At 40.0% G+C, this 9,024-nt stretch overlaps 1 protein-coding gene across 1 annotated transcript in view; it reads right to left on the bottom strand.

Moving 5' to 3' along the window:
- The window catches only part of ITGA9 (integrin, alpha 9), a gene marked incomplete at its 5' end in the record, with an annotated part of 211,624 nt that overhangs the window by 91,893 nt on the left and 110,707 nt on the right, over nucleotides 1-9,024 (bottom strand). The window lies entirely within an intron of this gene.

The following is a 9,024-nucleotide window of genomic DNA, read 5'->3' on the forward strand; positions in this document are numbered from 1 at the left end:
TTGTGGACTGCTAAGAAATGCTGCTAAAAGGTAAAACAAGCAAGGAGGAGCCTGGCTTCAGTCTAATGTTCAGAGCTCTCTGCTCTGATGAAGGAGATACGGAACTTCAAACCTGACTCACTAAACTGCTTCACTTTCTTTCAATGGCCATCTAAAATTAAACACATCTATGCTTCTGGAAGTGAGGAAGGGAGCAAGAAGCAGAGAAAAGTGAAAACTCCTGTGTTTTTGGTATTCCTGCCCACAAAAAATACTGGAAATCATCCCATAAACAAAGGAAAAAAAAAGTATTTCATGACATTCCACCGCCTAAAATTCAGGTAAGCACATGGAAATTTCAGATTGTTGCCAAAATGTGCAATCAAGACTTTGATAGGTTACCAGGACTGTGTTCAGTAAGAGTTGTGCCCACCCTTTCAGAGAACAGGGGAAGTGATAGCTGAAGGACAATGCTCAAAGAGAAGGAAAAGAAACAGAATTCTCAGAAGAACCCTTGAAAACATGTCATTTTACGGCCATTCATTTTATGGTGCATTCATATATCCTGATGAGCCAAGGTCAAAATGGCTGATTTAAATACCCACTAGAAAAAAACCCCCAATATTACTAAAACCTTTCCAGGATTTCATCAGATGTGCTGGCTAAAATAAGAACACATGATCTCCACAATACCTCTAGGGAGTAGCAGAGTGAACACGGAGTGAAGGCAGGAATACCAGGGGAGCGATAAGCATTCAGATGAATTCTACTACAAAACAAAAGAGCTGTGCCAGTACTGCATGGTGCAGTGGACCAAGGTTAGCTAGCAAGCTCCCTCAGCTCCATATAGACTGCATTAGAGCATGTCTTCATGCAAAGAAAACACATGTTCATTTATAGTGCATTAGTATAAGTAAGCAGAAACTGGCCAGTAATGATTATTTTACTATACTAGTAAGGATGCAACCATGCAAGTCAAACTTCTTCACCTGAGGAAGGCTACAGGGGAATTTATACACTTTATTGAGTGGTAGACTATGGGCCAAGGCTCATGACTAGCACATTGCCACTTGTCAAGCCATCTAAGGCCAAATGCAATCATTTCTTCCCTGTTCCAGCTGTCAAGTAGGTGTTAAAAACAGCTGGAGCACCGGGCCAAAAAGAGTAGACAACACTCAAATATAAGGGCAATGGGATCTCCCAGATGAAATCAGCAGTTTGGAAAGCATGAGGCACGAAACCTGTTAGCTATTGAAGGCAAGCATAAATTAATAAACATATGTATTAGTCATTCCTCACAGCAGTGAGTGGATTTAACAATGCAATCTTTTGCCCTCATATTCTCCTGGGATGAAGAACTACAATTGGTGGCAATAGAAATATGCCCCCAGCCTTTCAGCGCTCTATTAGATTCCTAGTCTGACTCGCTTATTTTTCAAGCTGAGGCAATTTTTTCTTTTTTAGATCACTAATGGTTTAAATCATCCAAACAGTGTTCTCATTTTCCAAGACTTCAGACCTTACAAATTCATAGAACAATAGATGGGAAAGACCTATCAGATTAAATTGTCCCATCTCCCAGTACCATTATAGGATGGATTTCTGTAGCACATTTCTCAATATATTTTCCTGTCTTGTCTTAAATGGTCTTCCATTTATTTTGGATGACTACAAAATAATTCAATTATATCATCTCAGGAGGGTTCTTTAATGGTATTTGAGAACATTTTATACTCTAAACTTCCTTATTTCTATTACTAAAAATGGAACCATGTAAAATTAATCTTTTCCACCCAAGATGCTTTCATACTTAAATATTTTAACGCAAGAGTTAAAACCTTTGTTAGTCATCACGCAATTGTGTAATTAAAAATATAAATACATAATAATGGTGACAAATGAAAAACAGATGTGGCAGCTAGAGATGCAGAAAAAAAGTCTTCAAATCATCAGATAAGCAATTTATGTTTACCTTTAGCTCATTTAGACCCCCAAGGATACATGAAAGTCATCTCCTGTAATCTACTTCCACTTCAGTGGTTTTATATTTATGAACACTACTCTAAACTGACAAGAATTTTGTGGTGCTGAGGTGCTCTGAACTGAATGAACTAATACTATCATATTATCTGCTCTCAAGATGTTAGTTATTCCAATTAAGCTCTGCTGAAACTTCATATAACTACTTAAAAGATTTAAACAGAGCTAATGGAGCCTGGGTTTCTGAAGGCTGTCACCTCTGTGGCTTTTAAAGTATATTACCATTTCCTTTTATAGCTCCATGTGTAAAGCAGGAAAAATTACAAATTACAAATCTTTCTTACAATTACAAATGAAAATGAAGTGCAAATCTTTCTTACAATTACAAATGAAAATGAAGTGCATGCTGTTACCTTGAACTGCAGAAATGACCCAGTACGATTCTAAGTTAGGGTTCAGCATCCAAATACTTGTGATCATCTCTCACTTTCCCTAAAAACTACCTTTTTATTTGAAGAATCTGTAAACTAAATCAGGTAATTCACATCCTACCACCTAAGACAGGATCACCTTGCACTCTGATCCTCCCCTAGCACATATGCCAAGATGTGAAGGTCTATATATATATGTGTGTGTGTGTTCATGTGTATACTAGCATATGATATTGGCAACTGTTCTTTAGGAAGCCCACGAGATCTAAACCTGGGGATTAAACCATGTCTTACACATTCTCAGACATGTTGCTGTTCCTCTTCTGTTAAACAGGAATATGAACAAGCTGGACAATTAATGGCCAAGTCTGTCATTGCTTAAGAATGAGCATATAGAAACATGCATACCACCAGAGGCACCAGTTTCCACTCATTCTTACTTCAGCAAGTTTGCTAATTACAAATGTTTCAGAGGTACAATACATCTGGACATTTGCTGTTCTTGTTCAGTTCTGAATCTCTTCCAGACTTGTATATCTTTCCTCTTTATTACCATTCAACAACAACAACCACCAAAAAGAAGCAGACAAATGTAATACTCAACCTAATCCAGTACACGCTCAGGGTGGGTCCTTTCCAAATTTCCTGGCATAAACAGCACCAAATCCCTGCCAGTTCAGTGACCAAACTTGTCTAAAGCAAAAGACAGACACCACTGATGGCAGAGGGAGAAGTGGAAATCATCACTTTCAGCAATTAAGCAGAAAAGGTGGCACATGATGTATCTCTGCAAGAATAAATCTGGAAGATAGTCTGGGAGCTTGCCTTGCCCAAAGAGGAAGGGGTTTATTAGCAAGATGTCTCATCTGGAATATGGCAATTAGGCTGACTCCTGCCATCTCCCAAAGGCTTACTATGCACCTGGGTAGAGGTCAATCTTCAAACTTTCCACTTAGCCAGCTACTGACAGGTATGCTAAGGTACCAAGGCTTCAGCTATATATGCAGTAAATTTATGCAGTAAATTAAACTGCCCTGGCCTCCAAGACATGACCTCCCTAACTCCTGGCCCATGCCTGGGAATGGTTTGCAGCAGTCAGCACATGCTGAAACAGTGCCAAGAGCCATTCCAGCAGCTTACCAGGATAAAGATGTCACTCCAATGCCTAGACATGCCCTGGGCACCACTCAAGTTTGCTGGCAGAGACAGGACTTGACTCAAGCAGGCACACAGGGATCTCTGCTTTGAAGAAGGTACCACTGACAAACCTGGATCACACTGTGTGTATGGACACTACATTTCAGCCTGTCCAGATCTGTCATTGCATTGTCCTCAGTACAAGACTGGGTGTGTGTGTGCATGTTTTAAAATAGAGAATGGTATTATTTGTGCACCACACAAAAAAAATCACTAAAGGCATCATAATTCAGCTCCATAAAAATCCTATCCTTTTTCATACCTGCCAATTAAGCTAATTCATATGCAAATACATAATCAGCTTTTCAAACAGTTTATCTCAGAAACATGCAGTGTCAGTCACCCAGAGATGCAGCACTGTACCCAAACTCTCACTGCAAGTCAGTGGCACAGCTGGGAACAGAATGTCCTAAATACTTTCTGTCTCTTCTTATAACTTCCAAGCAGTTTTACGGCAGACCATTCCTGAAGTTCTGAAGACACTGACACAATTAAATCTACTGAGAATATTTTCCTATAACAAAATGGTGTCTCCATTCACATAACAGCAGGTGATTTGATTACACTATTTAGAACAGGCAGAATTCTAGCATACCACATTTTAAATCTAAGATACATTACTGGATACTACTAGGAACAAATCTCCACTGTATTTGGCAGGAGATCTTTCTCCTTGGTTGACATGTATTTATACAGTGGGTATACAAAATAAATGTTATAGTACAAACCACTTACGATGAACTAAGCCAAACCAAGTTCCAAATACACATTAATTTACCTGAAGTAAGAAGACTTACTGTTCTTTTTCCAGTGGATGGAATTAGCAACTGGATTTGGGAGGCAACAAGGAAGCTAATGGAAAGTTATCCTCAGTGTGGGAAGTTTTAAGGTTCATAATACACACTCAAAAAGTAGAATCTATTTTTCCCCCACCCTATCTTGACCCATCAGAGATTTTCTTTTTGAGCAAAACTGAGCTGGCTAGCCACTTACAACTTGGGAAGCTGTAATCTCCTCCATAAAATCAGTCTTCACCCAACACTTGTACAAGTTGCCGAGACATCTATCAATAGACATGTACACATAATCCTTAAGTATTTGCTTTTGCTACCGCAAGTAATTACATCAAGCTATAGCAACCATAGTTTCTGGTAAGCATATACAAGAACCAAGAAAATAATTAAGTCCATGAGAAATCAACTGCTATTGTATCCTGGGTCAAATAGTCCCTCAGGCCAATTTTATTACATTATTACTTCATTCTGAAGTATCTTTGCTTAGAAAAAAATGGCCAATACATGGAGTCCCACAATTACTTTATTTTCATTAGGAAATTTCAATTAAGATTCTTTTCCTCAAATCAATCAAATTGTTTATCATATTTTGATTGTTTTAAGCACAGTTCACTTAGAAATAGAGGCAGACTCCTTGACTGAACAGTCAAGGTTTGGTTTTGTGTGTGCTTTTATGTTTTGCTTTTTTTGAGATTTTTTTTTAAATACAAGGATTTTACACTCTCTTACAATAAGACTTGCATTCTTTTAAAATAAAGGTGAACAAGTGTATTTTGAATGAAATCTCACATCCATTCAATCCTTTACTACTTAAATTCTGCTTTGGTCTAAGTGATTAATACAAGAGCAGACCGTTCTCTCCTATGCAGTGTAATACTGATTTAAAGGATGAGTTTCCAACAAAACACTTTTCTATGATTATGTAAATAGGGAGGGATACACCTTCCTGCTGATGGGTGTCCTTGAACATTATTTCCAAGCTGACTCCTTAACGCATTGGAACAAAGCACCATGAAGAACTCTGTATGCTCAATAGAATCTTCAACTTTCATGTCGAGACCACTTGTTGGCTTTCCTACCTCCTCGTTTGTGAGCCATAGGACATAACACTCTTGTTGGGAAGTCATGCATGCATTCAGGGAACATCTGGTTCATATGAAACAAACTGAAATTCCAGTGAAAGTGATCACTTCAGCTTTTAACATCACTTTAGTTTAAATAAAATAATATCTAAGTGACTATAAAGCCCACATGTTTGCAAGATGTGTATCTCCTCAAGTAGGTCTAGCAGACCTGCAGCAGGATCCTGAAAGATGGAAGTCTCTCCCTTTCCCGTCCAGTCACAGCTCTCTCCCATTTCCTCAGCTATTCACTGCTTCCAGTTTCTTCTCCTGTGTTCATTCACAAAAACCAGCCACCTGAGCTTTTCAGCAAAGTGTCAACCTCTAGCACTATCTTAATGGTGCCTCGAAGGAACAGATGCAACATTTCAAATTTCAAAATGCCACTTCTTACTGGATCAGTCGGATCTAGGGCTTTTGAAAACCACACACAACTAGCTATATTTAAAGACTAGCAGTACTAGCACCACCACTTAGCTTGTCCACCTGCCCTCACCCACACTGTATCTTCTGAAAACAGAGCCCACTAGTAAAAGAATCAAAGAATACTTTGGCTTGGAAGGGACGTTTAAAGGTCATCTAGTCCACCCCCACCTCTGCAGTGAGCAGGGACATCTTCAACTAGATCAGGTGGAGACTCGTCCAACCTGACCTCAAATGTTTCCAGAGATAGGGCATCTACCACCTCTCTGGGAAACCTGTGCCAGTGTTTCATTACCCTTGTAGTAAAAAACTTCTTCCTCATATCTAGTCTGAATCTACTCTCCTTTAGCTCAAAACCATTACCCCAACCCCATCCCTACACAACTGGGCAGCATCCCTATATTTTTCCCAGGATACCTGTCCCTGCTTCCACTGTCTATGCATTTCCTTCTTGCCCCTTAGTTTGACCAGCAGGTCTCAACTCAGCCATGGAGTTGACAGAGAGTTGGAGAGTCATTCTCTTGACTTCCTTTCCTGATTTCTTACACCTGTGCATCAAGAGCTCTTGCACATTATGGAAAGCATCCCTAAAGATCTGCCAGCTCTGGTCTGCTCCCTTGTCCCTAAGGGCAGTTTCCCACAGGGTCCTATTGACTAATTCCTTGAACAGCTGGAAGTTTGCTTTCCTAAAATTCAGGGTCCTGACCTTACTCTGTGCCTGACCCATATCCTTCAGGACTGCGCACTCCACCAGCGTACTATCGCTGCAGCCCAGGTTGCCTCCAATCTTTTCAACACCAATTAGCTCACTTGTGTTGGTGACCATCGGGTCCAGCATCACATCTGCTCTGGTAGGGCTGTCTGTAACCTGGCTTAAGCAGTTATCCTCAGCGCAGTCCCAAAGTCTCCTGGATTGCCTGCAACTTGCTGTGCTGCTTTTCCAGCAGATGTTGGGGTGGTTGAAGTCTTCCAGCAGGATGAAAGCCTGCGAACGTGATGCCTCCTGTAGCTGGAGTAACAAGGTTTTATCAATAGGCTCCCCTTGATCAGGCAGCTTTCAGCCCGGTGGGAGGAGGATACCAGATCCCCTTGATTTTGGTTTGTTGTTTTTTTTCTGGTGGCTGTTCCTGTTTTTGTCTGAAGGAGGACAGAGCATGGTTCCACCAGACTATCTTTTTCTCAGATTCCTTGATGGTCCTTAGCTTTTCTACTTTTTCTCATAGCTCTGCCACCAGGCTGAGCAGATTGTCCATTTGGTCACACTGACTTGAATTGGACATTCAAAATGTAAGGTCCCTCCATAATGATTATTCTTTGAAAATGTAAATCCTTTATTATATTAACTTTGGTTCCTACAATCTCTCTTGGCCTTTCGAAACATTTTCTACTTGTGAGATGACAAGAATCCTGAAAGACAATTCTACGCCCTGTTTTCCCGTGAAATCAGTCTTTGAGGAGCCTGCCACCATGCCTCGAGGCTTTGTCACCATCAGGGCTTTGTTACCATGACTGCCACACTAACTCTGAAGCTCTGCCCACTTCCTTAGCTGAAAGCACACTTGCAGGCATAGCACATCAAAATCCTTTTCTTACTAAGCTAAGTGAACAACATCTGGAAAGCAAATGGAGAGGGATTGTTAAACTGGCTCTCTTTCATCCAATTTACACAAGAAAAAAAGTGAGGGAAATTCCCAACATATTTTTGTTTCTTCTCTATAATCTGAGCATTTAGGTATTTTAACATTGATCCGAGACTATGCCTGCAGGACAAGAGGTGACCTTTTGAGTTTAAACTCAGTGGTAATGCATGCAAGCAGTTTCGTTCATGTAATGGGTTTTCAGCACGCTGCTCAAGTTCCAAGCTCTCCACAAATTCCCATACCGTTGCAACAATAAAACATTCAGATACATAATGGCCACACAATTCCTCTTCATAAAAATAAGTAATTCTTAGATGCGTCTTTCATTCATAAATTTATAAAAATAAAGCATACTGGAATAAATGTTTCGAAGTACAATGATTATAGCCAAATGCAGTTCAAAACACTTGAGTATATGACAAAGCAAATCTCTTTAAGCATGTTAGTTACTTTTCTTTTGCTGCATTCAGGAACCTGCAATTTCAACACAATAACATATCCTTAAGAGCAGCATCAGAAAGCAATGTTACAGACGATGATGCAAGCATCACTTAATAGATAGGAACTTCCCAGAGTTAACAATCAGATCTAACAATCCATTGCTAAAAGCCTCAGACTCCAGACAGACTTTTTCACAGCTTTTGGAGATAAAAAGGAAAAAAACCCAAACAAACCGAAACCCAAAACCAACCGTAAAGTTTCCTATTCACAAGCAAAGCCAGCTCATAACTCTGTAAGTATGCTTTGGAAAATAAATTTGACTGGATGCAACCCTGAGCAACTCCATCTAACTTTTAAAGTTGGCTCTGCTTTGAGCAAGGAACTGGATCTACAAAGGTCCTTCCAGCCTAAAGTATCCTGCAATTTTGACAAACAAGAAGTTTTGCAAGCCACAGAAGAAGTCTAATTTCCTTGTGGAGACTCAAGCTTCATGGTTAGATGCTCTGGTGCCAGCACAGTGGCAGGTTGAATTGTCCCGCAGGCTCCTTCCTTGGCAGACTGTTCTGCATCTAACAAGGACCGTGCTCAAACTGGAGCCTTTCAAAAAGTCACTAACTCTCTCCTCGACATAACTGCCTGCTTCACGAACTCTGAAGGTGTTTAATGCCTTCATAAGCACTGTCTTGGTTATTCCTGTCAAAACTTGCCGAAATTGGCCAGCATGTTCCAAAGATACTAGTGAAGTCAAGACAGACGAACAAGAGAGGCAGCATAATCACATACACTTCACTTCCTTAGGGAATAATATCGGAGGGAAAAAAAAAATCTCTAGTCTCTAAATGAGAAGTGTTTCAAAATTAAGGGGATTCTCTTGATCTCAGCAAAATTAAAAACAAGAGGATTTTCTGTACTGCAGGGAAGCAAAATAGGATCCTAAGTAAATGGCTGTAACTACATTACAACTTTTCCGAAACAAACCCATCTAATTTTAGCATGGTGTGTCCTGCAATAACAGCAG

The sequence above is a fragment of the Mesitornis unicolor genome, unplaced genomic scaffold (genome assembly GCF_000695765.1).
Source record: "Mesitornis unicolor isolate BGI_N332 unplaced genomic scaffold, ASM69576v1 scaffold4156, whole genome shotgun sequence".
Classification (NCBI taxonomy): Eukaryota; Metazoa; Chordata; class Aves; order Mesitornithiformes; family Mesitornithidae; genus Mesitornis; species Mesitornis unicolor.